Genomic DNA, 16,374 nt, shown 5'->3' with positions numbered 1-16,374 from the left:
GGACTCACTTGGTAGCCCAGGCTGGCTTCGAACTCACAAAGATCTGCCTGCCTCTGCCTCCTGAGTGCTGGGATTAAAGGCATGCGCCGCCACCACCGCCCAGCAAAGTTAATTCTAATACTTAACCAACCTTAAAAATGAGTGTGCACATAGTTGCTTGTGATTTTTCTTTTTACTGAAAATAGATTTTTCATCTACTATATCCTTTGTTCATCTACGATACAGTTTCCCTTCCCTCTACCACAGCTTGTCCTGCTCACATCCCCTCACATCCAGACCCACCTCCTCTCTGTCTCTTATTAGAAAACAAACAGGTGTATAAGGGGTAACAAAAAATATAATACAATAAGATAAAATGAAAACAAATCAGAAGAGTACAAAAATAAAAACATTTAAAAAAAAAACCAACAGAAGGAAAAGAGCCCATGAAAAGGCATAGGGAGGAGAGAGCGACCCAGAGACCCACTCATTTGCACACTCAGGAATGCCACACGAACACAAAACCAGAAGCTCTAATATATATGCCAAGACCTGATTAAAAATTAAAACAGAAAATTTTTAAAAAGAAAAAACCCTGACATTATGAAACAAGGAGTCTCTAAAGACGCTGCTGGATTCAGTTTGTGGTGGTCATCTACGGCTGGACATGGCAGCCTGCCCTCAAGAGTGGTTTGTTACTCCTGGGAGACGCCTCTGAAGAAAAGTAAATTTTCCTTTGCAAGTGGCTATCGGTTGGCGAGAGCCTCTGGGTTAGGGAGGGGGCACTGTTTCACTTCTTTCAGCTCTGGGACCCCATCCGGTGCAGACCAGTGCAGGCCCCGGACATGCTGCCTCTGTCTCTGTGAGTTCATGTGTGCTTTGGACATGTTGATTTCGGGAGGGCCGTGTTTCCTTGGTGTCCTCCATCCTGTCTGGTTCTTACATGTTCTCTGCCTCTTCTTCCCTGGGTTTCATGAACCCTGAGGGGAGCGATTGGATGGAGACATCCCATCGAGGGCCAAGTGTTGCAAGGTCTCCCACTCTCAGCAGCATGTCTGGCTGGGGTCTCTGGGTTTGTCTCCATCTGCTGAAGTGGAAAGGTTCTCTGATGATGGCTGAGCATGGCCCTGGTCATATCTGTTTTGGTTTCATTTTATTTTTATTTTTATTTATTTATTTATTTATTTATTTATTTATTTATTTATTTATTTATTCATTCATTCATTCATTCATTCATTTATTTATTTATTTATTTTTATGGTTTTTCGAGACAGGGTTTCTCTGTGTAGCTTTGCGCCTTTCCTGGAGCTCACTTGGTAGCCCAGGCTGGCCTTGAACTCACAGAGATCCGCCTGGCTCTGCCTCCCAAGAGTGCTGGGATTAAAGGCGTGCGCCACCACCGCCGCCCTGCTTGGTTTCATTTTAAAGGGAACGGGAAGACAGTTCTCTGACCTGCGGACCATTTTCAGAATGTGTTCAGACTCCAACGTTACCAATTGTCCCAGGGGTAAAGAAGAGGTCAAGTGCAGCGGCCTGAGGACAGCACTTGCACAAGTCAGCCCCAGGCTCCAGGACAATGTGGAAGAGAAGACGCCAGCCACATAGGTAGTGGAGAAAAACCGGACCTTGGCTCTACTCACAGCTAGGCTACCACCTCACTTCAAAAGAGTCACGTCTGCTTCCTCACCTGTCACAGTGGGAAACAGGATGCTCCGAAGAATAAAAACCAAGTTTCTGTTTGCAAAGAACCTTTGGTATCATTTAGTGCCTGTTTGTTTCCTGCAGTTGGAAACTGGGTACCAGAGACAGGGAATTAGTAGCTTGTCCAGGTTCATCTCTAGCACTGAGATGTCCATCTAGGTCCATTTCTAAATCCTGAGATGTCCCTCTCATATCCAATTCCTCGTTTCTCTTCTAGATGGTTCCTAAGGTTCTTCCCAGGCCCAAGAGCATTTCACTCTAAAGATGGACCCCCCTCCCAGCTGCACTATGGACTTATTCTTGTATTGGTCACTAGAGGCTCTGTTCAGTACTCTTAGTGGAATACTGTGTACAGCTTCTTCCTTCTCCACAATTTGTCGACTTCATGGAAATCTGGGCAAACGATCTGCACTGCCAGGCTCATGGAGGACACACTCTGCAATGTGTCTGACCATTCAAGGGTCAAGTCAGGCAGTGTCTTTCAGTGGACTATTGGGCAAGGACAAGATCAGCTTGGCAAGTTGACACGGTAACCTGGAACAAACCTCATCCTCCACTGAGCTCCAGCTTCCTTGTATTTAAAACAAGTTTGTTGACCGCGCTGATTCCTTAAGGCGCTGTTCAGCTGTGTGTTCTGTTGCAGAGTGTTTCCTAATCTTTCTATTCCTGGGGGAGTTTTAGTTAGAACCTAGCGGGATGTTCTTTACCACAGGAAACCGAGGAATGCCTGTCAGCTTTGGGATTACAAAATAAATTTGAAAAGAGTTTGTGGTCCTGTGCTTTTTGCTTGTGTTTTCTAAGTTCCACATTGAATATTCACAACCTAACTGCATCTTAATCTTTTTTATGTATAGAGATATGGATGAGGGAGGCAGGAGTGATTCTTGCTTTATAAACTAGCCGTGCTTTATCAGAACATTACTGTGTGTGCCTATGTTGGGGATGCATGATTAGAACCCCAACTTCATAAAACTTGGTCCTACTAGCCAAGTGTTTATCTACCAGGGAGCTCAGACGTGTATATAAGCAACTTAAAATATATGACATTTCATAGCCAGGAAAAGTGTCCTAGAGGGAAAGAGAGAATTGTGAAAGCATTCATAAAGAGGGAGGAAATAACATGAACAAGAGTAGAAAAAGGAAACTATGTGAGGTCTAGTGAATGGGTGTTTGCCTGGCTTGGGCACAGTTCTGTACAGAGGTCATATTGCAGAAGACTAATTACATGCAAATGTCATATTTTCCTGGCTGGTATATAAGTTTTGTTTGTAGAAATATTTATTCAACTCATCTTTGGTTCCTTATTAGGACTAACACAAAAGACATCTCTCAAAACCAGTTAATGAGTAAATGAACTATATATTGAGGCACTTTCTCCCAAACTATTAGTACGCTGTGTAGACATAACCTTATCACACACTCTTGGGAGGAAGGTTGGACATGACACTTATTTTATTGACTGTCACATATGTGAAATGCTGTCCCTCAGCTCTGAAACTGTCGATAGGTTATCTCTCACCTGGGGAAGGACGTGTTATGGTCATCAGGTTTGAATGGCTAAGATGTGATGTGTACGTGACAGGAACATGATGCTGAATTCAGTAACTGAAACAGAGATAAGCACATCAGGCGCAGATCTTCCTAATGGCCCATGAGACCACTGCTACAGACCACAGAAAAGAGACACGCTGGGAAATGCTCCTGCACATCGCCTAACAAAATGTGCTGGCAATTGTGGTAGTTACTTTTCTCATTATTATAATAGAACCCCCAGCCCAAGCAATTTAGGGCAGGAAGGGCTTATTTTGGTTTGAGGATAATGGTCCATCATGGTGGGGAAGCTGTGGAGGGAGGTGTGTGAGGCAGCCAGTCACATTTCATCCACAGTCAGGAAGCAGAATGATGAATGCCAATGCTCAGTCCAGGATCTCATACCATGAGACGATGCCGCCCACAGTTGAGATGCACGTAACTAGCTCAATAACTTCATCTGCATAATTCCTCATAGGCATGGCTGGAGGCTTGTCTCCTAGGTGACCTCACATCCTGTCAAGTTGAAAATCAACATCAACCATCACAACAAAGATGTGTCCAGATTGTGACAGTATGGATAAAAAAGGAATCTAGACATTTTTCTGTATCTGGATTCCAGTTATAGATAACACGCCAATACTTAAGTGAAATTTTCATAGACCTAAATAGAGATGCACATGTAAGTACAAGTGAAGTGAATAAATTTAAATAACATAGATTGTGTCATGCAGGCATGGTGGGACTCACCTTGTGATCCCAGCACTCAGGAAGTCGAAACAGGAGGACAGCTGCAAGTTTGAGCTTAGCTTAGGCTACAGAAGGAATCTGATGTTAATTTGGACCACATACCAAGACCTTGGTTGTGATATAGCACTACACAGCCACAAGATGTTAGCACTGGGGGAGACTAGGGAACGATAAATAAGGTCCCCTCTGTTTCCACTTACACCTGCATTAAGGCTACAGTTAAAATGAAACATTTTTCTTTAAGGGGGTAGGGGGACCAGATGGGTTCACTAAGTGAATTTTTTAAGAAAAAAATTGCATCAATTCCCTTTCAGAGGATAGTATAACAGGAAATCCTCCCCACTGCATTCAGTGAGGCCACCATTACCATAATACCAAAACCGGACCGTCAGTACAAACAAAGACAACTTCTGCAGGCCAGCATCGCTAGTGAACACAGAGGCAAAAACTCATGAGCAAAATAATGGCAATTGAATGCGGCAATGCTTTAAAGAATTATACACATGCAGCTGGGAGACTGCTCAGTGAGGAAGAGCATTTGCTGTGCAAGCTTGAGGACCTGAGGCTGAATCTGCAGCACCCCCAAAGTAAACCCCACCAGACATGGCCACCTAAGACTGTCTTAGCACTGGGAGGTGGAGATACGAGGAGCCCGGGAGCTCACTGGCCAGTCAGCCTGGCTAGAAAGGTGAGTTAGGGCTCTGTCTCAAAGAAGTAAGATGAGAAGCCACAGAGGAAAACACTGACAGCCCTTTCTGGCCTCCACATGTGTGCACATAGGAATGCACACTTGCACGCGCGCGCGCACGTACACAGTTAATCAGTTAAAAAAAATAAGAATTATGAACCACAGCCAAATGGGACTCATCCTAAGTGTATAAAGAAAAAAGTATTTGACATTCACAAACCAATTCATGACACAATGTGGTGACAGATTAAAGAGTAAACAACACAGGGGCATATTAATAACACAGAAAAGGCATTTGACAAAATCCAATACCCATTCATGATTAATAAAATGATACACGACCATGGTGGATACTTGGCATTATCTCTTTGTCAAAACCCATGGAACACACAACTCCCACAGTGAACAGCAATACAAACTGTAGGTTCTGAGTGATAATACTGTGCATTCGCTGGAGGGACACAGACTAGAAGTGTTCCTCTGGGGTGTGGGACATCAATAGTGTGGGAGCTTGAACATGTGTAGGGACAGGCTATATGGAAACCTATTAGTGTTGTTCTTACCTAAAACTGCTGCAAAAAAAACCCCAAAGTTAACAACAACAACAACAACAACAATGAATAAGGAACATAAAAAGCAAGGACAGCTGTAAGCCGTGGTTCTCAAGAGTGTCGTCCTGGAACCCCTGTGGCTCTCTGGAACCCTGTTGGGGAGAGCCAGTTTCACAACAGTGATTTCATAATGACCCTAGCACAGTACACTACTTGTTTCTCTCACACTCATTTAATCATGAATGTGGACGGAGTTTTCCAGAGGCGACATGACATGTGATATTGCAACAGAGGGGCATGTGGCAGCAGCTAGGACAGTTCAGCTGTCCCCAGTTAGGCAAGACACTGGAGAGATTTTGCAAAAAAAAAAAAAAAGTTAAACTGCAATTGTCTTCTCACTGTATCTGCTTCGGTGAAAAAAAATTATTAATATGCCCTTTTAGCATGTCATGAGTTTATTATTTTAAATAAGAGATAATAAACATTTTCTTTAAAAAAAAAAAAAAAGGAATGTGGCAGGTCTGCTCCTTTGTGCCAGAGATTAACAAGAGTCCCAAAGGTGCCCTGGTGGATTATCACAGCTGAGTGAGTGAGTGTTGACAGAGCTCAGCGGACAGGAGCCCTCCTCACACCAGTCAGCAGAGGCTCCTCCTGAGGGAGAGGGGAACCGGATGGAGGGGTTAGACCTGTGGAGTTCGCTAAGGATGGAGAAGACACTGAGCAGAGCATGCAGACATCATAGAAGTCCTGTTGGCTGTCAACTGAAGCCCGAGGCACAGAAAATGGAAGCTGACGCCGGCAAACAGGATGGATCAAGAGTGTGTATGTGTGTGTGTGTGTGTGTGTGTGTGTGTGTGTGTGTGTGTGTATGTGTGTGTGTGTATGTGTGTGTGTGTGTATGGTGTGTGTGTGTGTGTGTGTATGGGTGTGTGTGTGTATGGGTGTGTGTGTGTATGGTGTGTGTGTGTGTGTGTGTATGGGTGTGTGTGTGTATGTGTGTGTGTGTGTATGGTGTGTGTGTGTGTGTGTATGGGTGTGTGTGTATGGGTGTGTGTGTGTGTGTGTGTGTGTATGGGTGTGTGTCTGTGTGTGTGTATGGGTGTGTGTATGGTTGTGTGTGTATGTGTGTGTGTGTGTGTGTGTGTATGGGTGTGCTTAGGTTGGGGGTGGGGCCGGGAGGCCCAAGGTCAGTTAAATAGAAGAGGTTTTTCTGTTGCCTTGCTGTTCCAAGTCAGATTTATGGAGATATAAATTATCTGCAATAATTTCCTCTCATTTTCAAATTCCATGAGTTTTAACCAATGCATATAGTTGTCTAGCCAACGTCAGAGTCAAAGCACAGCATAATTTCATGAAAAGAAAGCTTCTTTTTCATTCTTTGTAGTCAATGCCTCTCCTATCCCAAGAGCCTGGTAGCCAGTGCTGTATTTTTTTTCTTTTGAACAGTGCCATAAGTGGAATGAATCACAGAATCATGTTTTAGAATTATTTCCTTTTGTTGATTTGAATATTAAGGCAACTCCACGTAGTTAGAAGGGAGATTTATTTTGTGGGGTAACTTACAAGTGAAGGGATGGGTAACAGGGTCTGGGAAAGGTGTAGTGCAGTCCAACGGTGTTCTCTGAAGAACTCTGCTCGGTTTACCTCCAGCGTCCAGGATCCAGGAACCAAGAGAGCGGGCACATCCAGATCTCAGGTCTTAAGGGCTCCTGTCTCAGCTCCACCTTGTAGGCGTGACAGTTACTGGAAGCCTCAATGAGGGTAGTACTTCCAGGTCAAAGTTGGAATAGCTACCCACTACATCCTTTACTTATAATTCACTGGAAACTCAAGTCAACAGATTTTTTTTTTTTAATTGCTGAAGATGAGTTAACTGTATGGATTTTCTAGGGCTTTGACCAATCCATGGACATGTGAGTTGTTTCCAGGGTTAGGTGACCGAGAATAAAATTTTATGCATATTACTTTATGGCAATTTCAGTGAACATGGGTTGGGAAGTAGTTTTACTTGACGGGAGGGTGGTAGAAATGGTCCAGGAAGACAGACAAATAGTCTCAGCTTAAGCAGTGTGCCTACCCTTGTTATATTCTGATTGTTGGTGATTTAAAGACTGTTGCTGCAGGATTCCTAAAAATCAATTCTTTTAGAGTCAGTTTTACTAACAAGAGACATGAAGTTAGCAACTTAGATCAGCTTGCTCACGTAGACATAGAGATTGCCTTGAGGAGGCAGAAAATCGCCAGGATGAAGTAGACAGATAAACAAGATCTCATGGAAACTCAGAGCAATCCTTGGTCTTTTCTCCACTCATCTTCATGGTGGTCAGTCAAGAAGATTAGAGCTGGGCAGCAAAACATCCCGACCCCCAAAGCGACCACCAAGAACTGAAGATGAACTTTGGCATCACCAAAGAGCTCAGGTGTGAAACATCCTCTAGAGTCCATTTAATGCATCTTAAATGGGTTGTCATCTGAGTATCAGTTCATTGGAGAAAGGAAACTTGTGTTTTTCTGGGGGAGGTTCTGTCTGTAGGTTGTTGAATTAAAGATTCTGTCAGGAGCTTCTGAGAGTTGAATCCCATATGGCACTGCACGGGTTATCCAAACAGAATCAAGTTTGCCCTGACGCCATCTCTTGTGAATGGGTTTCCTGGGAATGTGACGATAGAATGGCGTGTAGAAACCCATTCTTCACAGAGCACTTTGAGTTCCCACTGTACTCAAAGTAGCGGAACATCACACTACCCTATTAACCGCAAATGCCAGGGTCCTGCCTGGGTGACCACTCTACGGGCAGAACCTAACAAACACTCTATTCCTAACTTTTCATATTCCCGGGGTGGGAGAGAAACTGAAAATCTTAAATTTATTATTTTTAATTAAAATATTACATCCTCCTCCCCACTTCCACCTTCAAAGATGAAGTTTTTGAGGTTTGTTTGAACCAATAAGAGTGACGGACTATTTTGGATAAAAGAAACTGAAAATAGAGTCCAGCCAGTTCTCCAGCACAGTCCCTCCCATGGTTACTATTTGTCCACCCCCTCAATGCCTGCATATTTCAGGTATTCTATCGTGGCCGAATTACTTCCTCAGCTTCCACTCAAACCTCGTCTTCTCTCTCAAGCCCTTCTTGATCAGAGACTTTTAAAAAGTCCCTCCTGTGGCCCTGTATGTCACCTCCACCTCTGCCGGAGCGTTTGTCAAAACAGACTGTCACTTGCTCTTGTTGTTTCCTGTACTTGTGTTTGCTTGAGATCAATAATTCTGCTGTCTTCATTCCCCGTAACTTCATTTCTTTAAACAGTGCCTAGCTTGTACCAGGTACCCAATAAACATTTTTTAGCTGACAGTGACTCACTAGCTCCTGAAGCAGTCTGTCCCGTTTGTCATTTGTAAACTGTTCTCACAGAGGTGGCGGCACTGTCTCCTTCCTCCTCCTCCTCCTCTCCTCCTCTTCCTCCTCCTTCCCCTTCCCCTTCTCCTCATATTTCTTCTCCTTCTCCTTCTTCTATTTCTTCTTCTTCTCTTTTTCCTATTCTTCCTCCTCCTTCCTCCTTTTTCTTTTCCTTCCTTTCTTTCTTTTTTTCTTCCTTCCTTCCTTTCCCTTCTTCTTCTTCTTCTTCTTCTTCTTCTTCTTCTTCTTCTTCTTCTTCTTCTTCTTCTTCTTCTTCTTCTTCTTCTTCTTCTTCTTCTTCTTCTTCTTCTTCTGACAGTTGGTCTTGAATTTACTGTAGACAAGTACAAAAATAAAATCTTGACCCTGCAGATTCCATCTCTTAACAGCTGGGATGTTGGTGTGTTCCACCACATTGAATTGAAAAGTCTTCTTTGTAGTAAATCAAACCAGGTCTTAATGATGCTTCGCCGGCCACTCTTCGTGTTAGTAATTGGGACCTCCACAGGTCTCCACACCCATATTCAACCTGCACATTTGGAAAAAGCTGTCATGGGCATATTTGAATCATCTAATTTCCCAGTGAATTCTGCCTGTTTCTCTACTTTGTCTGAATTAATATTTATTTTATCTATGTAATTAAGGCAAGAGAAGCCACATGAAAAATGTCATCAGGAATATGATAATTAACATAACAAACTGGAATTGGGAGGTCTGTCATGAATCATCCACAGTGATTTCACTAAATGATTTTTATTGATGGTTTCTTAACTTTTCTTTACCTAAGGGACGGGCGTACAACTTGTGATTTTGAGGCACTTGGTGGGAGATTTTTAACTGCATGAGGCCTCTTCCAGGGATCACAGGTGTGTATCTTTTGAAGCTGGAACTTCTTGCCGGCTTAACAATGGCCTAATGAACAAGACCTGTGTGAGGCGCAGGGCGAGAGGCTCTCAACTCTGGCTTCATACTTTCATACTGACAACGCACCAGGCAACGTAGACGACTCAGCAAACAGTAACTACAACAAACAACACAAGCTTGCTTGACTTCACGGATCGGGTTTCCCAGGCCGAAGCAACACCAACAACAAACCTCTTCTAGGTGCACATTTCAAGACATTCCCCAACTAAGGCTATTTCACTTCAAAACTGGTTGATCACTTATCCAAAAAAAAAAAAAACCCTACCATGGCCACCCCAGGTTCAGTTCCTCAGCAAAAAGCTGAGGGTGTTGAGTTTGCTCTGAAAACTGATACTCCCTCCACAGGCCAGAATTCCTATCTGGACATCTGATTATTCACACGGCATAACAGAGAAATAAACAAGATGACAAGATGCCAGCACACACTGGAAACGCTGCTCCCTCTGTCTGAGACAGTCACGAAGGATGGTCCGGGACAAAACACTGGAGTCCACTTCAGTAGTGTTGTGTAGACACGATACCCATAAAGATGAGCAACCAGAATAGTTTCCATAATGAAAAAAGTCACCAGCAAATAAGCAACAGAGTCTCTTTCCATTTTACTACAGGTATTTGGTTTTGTGATTTGGCTGAAATCTTACTACGAATCTCACAAAGTCCCTATGGCCACCAAATATTGGCACAAAGAGAAACATGAATGAAGAGATACAGGGTCTGTGGACTCACACACACTTAAGGAAGAGGAAGATGCTGATCCCTTGAAAAGGGCACGGACTCCAGAGCGACAGGAGAAACTCATTCTAGAGCTGGCTTAGGCTCTGTTTACTCATCCAATATTTACTGAGCAAGGCAAACACAACCCCTCAGAGCTCACAGACCGAATGCTGTCACCATGGGGCTGCGAACAGTCACTTCTCCTTTCTAGGCGATGTTTCACTATGAGCAAAGTGGCGGCTGTACTTTCACTAGTCCAGAATGCAGTCGCTTACCACCTTCTCTCTTTGCAGATGAACTTAAAAAAGGGGAAATGAGAGATGGACTGAGATTGAATCCACTTGTCTCAAAATCCTGGATTGGGCAATCCGCCCTGACCCATAGGGAGAACCGAGTCTTCCTTTCATTCCAATGATCGTGTTGACAAGTAGGATCAAGGTGGGTGGAGTACTTTGTTGTTACTGAAATGACCAGGCAAGCCGTACTAAAATGTTATCAAATGGTTGTTTCTGCCTCCAGTTATTAATACATGTAGATCCCGATAAGATTGCCCCCGATTCCAGCACTTGCTCTTTATTCTGACCTCCTAGTTCCACGTCACGTGTGTTCTCACCACCCTTTCCCTTAAGGACTCTTCCCCCCACTCATGTGCCCCTTTAGAAAACTCAGAAGCTACACATCTGAGAAAGAACTACAGTATTTGTCTTCCTGAACTGGGTTAACTTACTTAATACTTTCCAGCTCCATTCAACTTCCCACAAATTTAACAAGTTTCGATTTCTTTTTTTTTTAAGATTTACTTATTTTTTATTTTGTGTGCATGAGTATTTTGCCTGTCTATATGTATGTGTACCACAATCATGCCCACTGCCTGAAGAGGTCAGAAGAGGGTGTCAAATCCCCTGAACTAGAGTTACACATGTTTTTATTTTATTTTATTATTTTATTTTATTTTTTCAGAGGTGAGGACCGAATCCAGGGCCTTGAGCTTGCTAGGCAAGCGCTCTACCACTGAGCTAAATCCCCAACCCCAAGTTACACATGGGTTTAAACCATTGTGTGCATTCTAGGTCCTCCACAAGTTCTCTTGTATGTACGTTGTGTGTCTATACTATGCATATACATTAAAATATACAGACCATGCTTGATGAACATCTAGATTGATTCCATTTCTTTCCTGGTTTTTGCTCTCTGCTCTCTATCTCTGTCTCTGTCTCTGCCTCTCTCTCTTTCTGTGCATACTGGGGATTGATCTCAAAGCTTTGTATGTTCTAGACAAGCACTCTACCAATGAACTATGCTCCAGCCTTAACCACAAATCTTAAATGTAGTCCTAGTCTCTTTTGTTTCAAAACGATTCTGGATATACTGCTGTCTTTCCCCGTTAACCCAAGGAAGACTTGCTTTACACAGAAAAAGCATGTATTTAGGCCACAGTTCACAGCTCTGGATGTTCAAATATCTATATATGACTGGAAACTTCTTGCTGCAAGAGCCTCAAGGCAGAGAGAGGGAGGGAAATAGAGGGGGAGGGAGGGGAAGAGAGAGAGAGAGAGAGAGAGAGAGAGAGAGAGAGAGAGAGAGAGAGAGAGAATACCTTCTTACAATGCCACTGCTATTCACTCACAGGGACTCCACCCTGGGGATCTGATCTAAGTCTAACCATCTCTCAGAGGCCTCACCACTAAACAGGACAGTCAGGCTAAGAGTCCGCCCTCTGAAAACTTCAAAATGGAGATTAAACACTGACGGAGAAACTGAGAATTGACACATTCAACACACATCCAAACTGGACCAATTTCCCTGAATAAAACTGGTTGGAATTTGCTGGTTGGAAAGGATGACTGGAGGGACATCCCTAGCACAGAACACAACATAAGCAATGGCTGAAGGGAGAAACACATATGCTATGTTCAGGAGATGGCAGCCAGTTTGCTTGGAATGGAGGCGATTCAGGAGAGAGGGACACATGATTTGGGAAGAAGATGGGTTAACATTGCTTGAGACCTTGACTGTTGAGTTAGGGACCTGTTTTTGCTTGTTTGTATTAAATTGTGTAGTTTAAGGCCAGGAGATGTTATAGAAAGATTGTTCTGGATATTTTGTCCAGCGTGGGTTTATATATATATATTATGCACAGGTCCGTGGCCAGAAGAAAGTTCATACACTCAGCTACCCAAAGACAAAATGGGCTCCACTTTCCACACTTGCTCCAGTTCAGTGTGTGTGTGTGTGTGTGTGTGTGTGTGTGTGTGTGTGTGTGTGTGTGTGTGTAGGAGTAAGGGTGTGGCTTCAGCCCATGCTTCTTGTTTTGTGTTGAGAAGCATGAGTTCACACTCTGTGTAAATGGACTCCCAGAAGCAAATCCTCTGCTCCACTGAGAGTGGCATCATGCTGGATGCTGCTATCTGAGTCCTGGGCTCCTGGTGGGAAGGCAAAGCCAGCATCAGCTATGAGGGGAGCCCTTCCCTGCCTGACCTCAATGTTGCTTCCGTGTCTCCAACATTCCACTTGGAAAGTAATTTCGTTAATCAAAAGGAAGAAAAGGGCCAGAACTAGCCAGGTGGTTTCAATGATACAGGATTGTACAACAGGTTCGTTCCAAGAGAAAGCTCGCATAATCTGCTGCACTGTAAATAACAATGGAACAGATACAATTTTTTAAAAAAATATTTTTGTCTGTTTTGAGGTTATAATATAATTGCATCATTTCTCCCTTCCCTTTCCTACCTCCAGACCCTCCTATATATAACCCCTCTTGTTCTTTTTCAGATTCATGTCCTCTTTTTTCATTAATTACTGTTACATATAGATGTATTTACGTATTATATACATCCCTAAATGCATAAGTACAACCTGCTCAGTCCGCATAATATTGCTTGTATGTTTACTTTCAGGGCCGATACTTGGGTATTGGCTAACTCAGTGGTGTGCTCTTCCCTGGGAAAGACTTTGTCTTTTCTCCTGCATTCCCGGTTGTCTTTAGCTCTTTGCAAGGCCTTCTGGGCTTCCTTCCATCCACTTTGGCATGCTGTTTGTTGTTTTTGTTTAGCCCATGCTTAGACGGTCATGTTGGTGAGATCTTTAATGGGTGTAGTTTTATTTTATTTTATTTCATGGGTGTAATTTCTGACATTCCTAGGAGACACAGACTCACAGCAAACTGCCTGTTCTCTGGCTCTTACATTCTTTCCACTTACCTGCTCTTCTGCAGTGATCCCTGAGGCTTGGGTCCTGGACTGTTCTGTGGATGTGTCTGTCCTTTGGGACCTGGGTCCACAACTCTACGTGTTGATTGATTACAGTTTTCTGTAATGGTCTTCTTCTGTTGCAAAGAGAAGTTTCCCTGTTGAGGACACTTACTTGTGGGTATAGGGACCAGTATTTAGAGTGTAGTTAAGGATTATGCTGATATAGTAAAGTGGTGTTGATACATTCTCCTCCAGGATCCACAGCTTCATGACAGCCCTGGGTAGCTGGCTAGGTTTCTAGTACCAGGCATGTTTTCCCTCTTGTTGAGCAGGGGACAGATAAAATTTAAACTCTGTATTATAAAACAATTTCAGGACTATAAAAGAGTTGTAAATATAGATTATTTGTGAGTGTTCTCTCAGCATTTAGTAAAACCAGGAGCTGGGAAATTAAAGTTGATAAAATATTAATGTTAATCTATAAGCCTTCTAGAGATATCATCATTTGACCCACTAAAGAACCTTCTCCCTGCCAGCATGCTGACAGTAGTTTCCAGAGGTGCTGATGGGGCAGATCTGCCTAACATTATTCCTTTTCTTTTTCATGGAGCAGTATCATTGTTGATTAATAGCATTTTGTAATATTTATTGCATAAAAGAGGAGATGTCCTCTTTGTATCATTTCTGTTAAAATCAAAAAACACTGCTTTAACTAATTCCCTATTGGTGGACGTTTCAACTGTTTGCAGGGTCTCACATTCAAGCATCCTACAGTAAGGAAATGTCTATACCCATCTTGTCATCAACATGTGGTTATTTCTGTGGATAAAATCAGAGAAACAGAAGAGGTCTTAGAAAGGTACGTAACTGAAATACTGCACTGCCCCAGCTACCCCAATAATCATTGTGAGGATCATTCCGGTTCTTGTAGCTTAGATAAATATTTATTCCCAACTGAGCAGTTTCTAGGATTCAGGAGCTGTACACAAATATGGAAAGGCATAACCCTCCCCTCCCCCCAGCTTTCTGTGTTTTTAATTGCTGTGGCTCTGAGAACAACTTCCCTCCTCCATGTCGGGGAGACATTACAAGTTTGAACAGACTCTGGGCCTTATGCAAATCTCTTATCATTTGGGAGCCAAGGAGCCATTTCTCTGGCTGAGGAGGTAACTGAGTTGCTAGAGTTCTTGTCTAGTGTTCTTGAAGCCCTTGGGTCAGCCCCTGTACCACATACACCAAGTGTGGTGCCTTGTACCTGCACTCCCAGAACTTGGGGATAGGGACAGGAGGATCAGATGCTCAAAGCCATCCTTGGTCAGATACAGTGAGGGAGAAAACTTTTTTCTACCAGACACACTACAAGGGAAAACAAAGTAGCTATCTAACCAGAGGCAACAGGAAGTCAACCACAAAGCAACTGCAGGTATCCAAGAGTAATTTTGAAAACAGATTTATAGCTACTCTTTCTCATAAAAGCATGTGTTTTGTTGTGATATAGTCAATGATGTGAGGAGGCCATTTTGTGGACAGCCCGAGCATGATGGAAAGCCTTTATGTGGCAGCAACTGAAGCTCAAATCCTTCCCTTGATGAACATCTGTATGATGCTGGCTGCCACACATGTCTTCCTGTTAAAGATCAAGAAATAAAAGATGTAAACACATCTGGTAAACACTGAAGTCCTGTGCAAATGAGATATTACTTATTTGACTATGAGATTTTAGAATGAATTGATAGAATAAGTTTTCTATGAACCAACAGGCAAATACCTGAGCAGGGATAGTCAGGGTTTTTGTTTGTCTGTTTGTTTTGTTTTTGTTTTTTAGTAATGTGAGTAGAAAAATGATTCAAGGGAGAAAATAAACTTGGACTTAACAACATGGTGTAACACTGCTGTGGATTACAGTCATTGTTAATAATAAAGCTGACTGACCAATAAGCTGGGCAGGAAGAGATTGAGTGCAAGAGCCAGACTAATTCTGGGAAGAGGAAGGGCAGAGTCAGAGAGTTTCCGTCAAACTCAGAGAAGCAAGATGAGAATGCCATACTTATCTATGTTAGGGGTTAATTTAAGTGTAAGAGTTAGCTAGTAACAAGCCTGGACTATTGGCTGAGCATTTATAGTTAACATAAGCCTCTGTGTGGTAATTTGAGAAGCGGCTGACAGGTATTTGGGAATAAGCAGTTGGGACAGGAAACATCTGATTACATAACATTACCAGGCCCAGGCTTTGACGCTGCCTTGCCACGGGTATGAACTTGGTCAAGACAATCTAGACCAATGTCTGTTTCCTCATTGGGAAAGAGTCATTGTAAGGGTTGAGTGAGATGGCATATGGGTGGAATCTGGCATGGTGCCTGGCACACTGTAGGTTCTAAAAGCATGTTAATCTCTCCTCCTTCCACTCTCCTTCCAGGGGTTTCTAGAAATAGCCTTGTGGTAGTTTGAATGCATTTGGCCCCATGAACACATAGGGAGTGGCACTATTAGGAGGTGTAGCCTTGTTGGAGGAAGTTCGGTCTTGTTGGAGGAGGCTGGATGACACACACCTTTAATTCAGACCTTGAAGCTAGAGGGTACACCTTTAATCAGGCCCACAACTTCTGTTGGAAGTGAGTCACCATGTGGGTGGGCATTGAGGTCTTTTTCTCAAGCATCCCTCAGTGTGACAATCAGTTGACTTCCTGTTACCTCTGAGTCAAGATGTCAGACTCTCCGCTCCATCACTGCATCTGCCTGCATGCCGCCATGATCCCCACCGGGATGGACTGAACCTCTGAAACTGTAAGTAAGCCATCTCAGTTAAATGTTTTCATTATTTAAGATTTGCTGTGGTCATGGTGTCTCTTCACAGCAATAAAGACCCAAACTAAGATAAGCCTACAGAAAGCTCTAAGTAGCCTATCATTCTGTCCATTGCTTGGCATCCAAATATAACAGGGCTTTTTT

The 16,374-nt window shown here is 43.1% G+C and overlaps 1 long non-coding RNA gene across 2 annotated transcripts; it reads left to right on the top strand.

The window, feature by feature from the left end:
* Positions 1 to 10,381: 10,381 nt before the first annotated feature.
* Positions 10,382 to 16,119, top strand: LOC107402229 (uncharacterized). 2 transcript variants are annotated; one of them, XR_013043691.1, is made up of 4 exons: positions 10,382 to 10,445; positions 10,528 to 10,672; positions 14,175 to 14,284; positions 14,924 to 16,119. It is a non-coding gene; the product is annotated as an uncharacterized LOC107402229 (long non-coding RNA). The 2 variants fall into 2 exon arrangements; XR_006062472.2 differs by having other exon boundaries at positions 10,389 to 10,672.
* The last annotated feature ends 255 nt before the right edge of the window (positions 16,120 to 16,374 follow it).

Source organism: Peromyscus maniculatus, chromosome 12 (genome assembly GCF_049852395.1).
Source record: "Peromyscus maniculatus bairdii isolate BWxNUB_F1_BW_parent chromosome 12, HU_Pman_BW_mat_3.1, whole genome shotgun sequence".
Taxonomy (NCBI): domain Eukaryota; kingdom Metazoa; phylum Chordata; class Mammalia; order Rodentia; family Cricetidae; genus Peromyscus; species Peromyscus maniculatus.
This window is presented reverse-complemented; position numbering and strand designations above follow the sequence as displayed.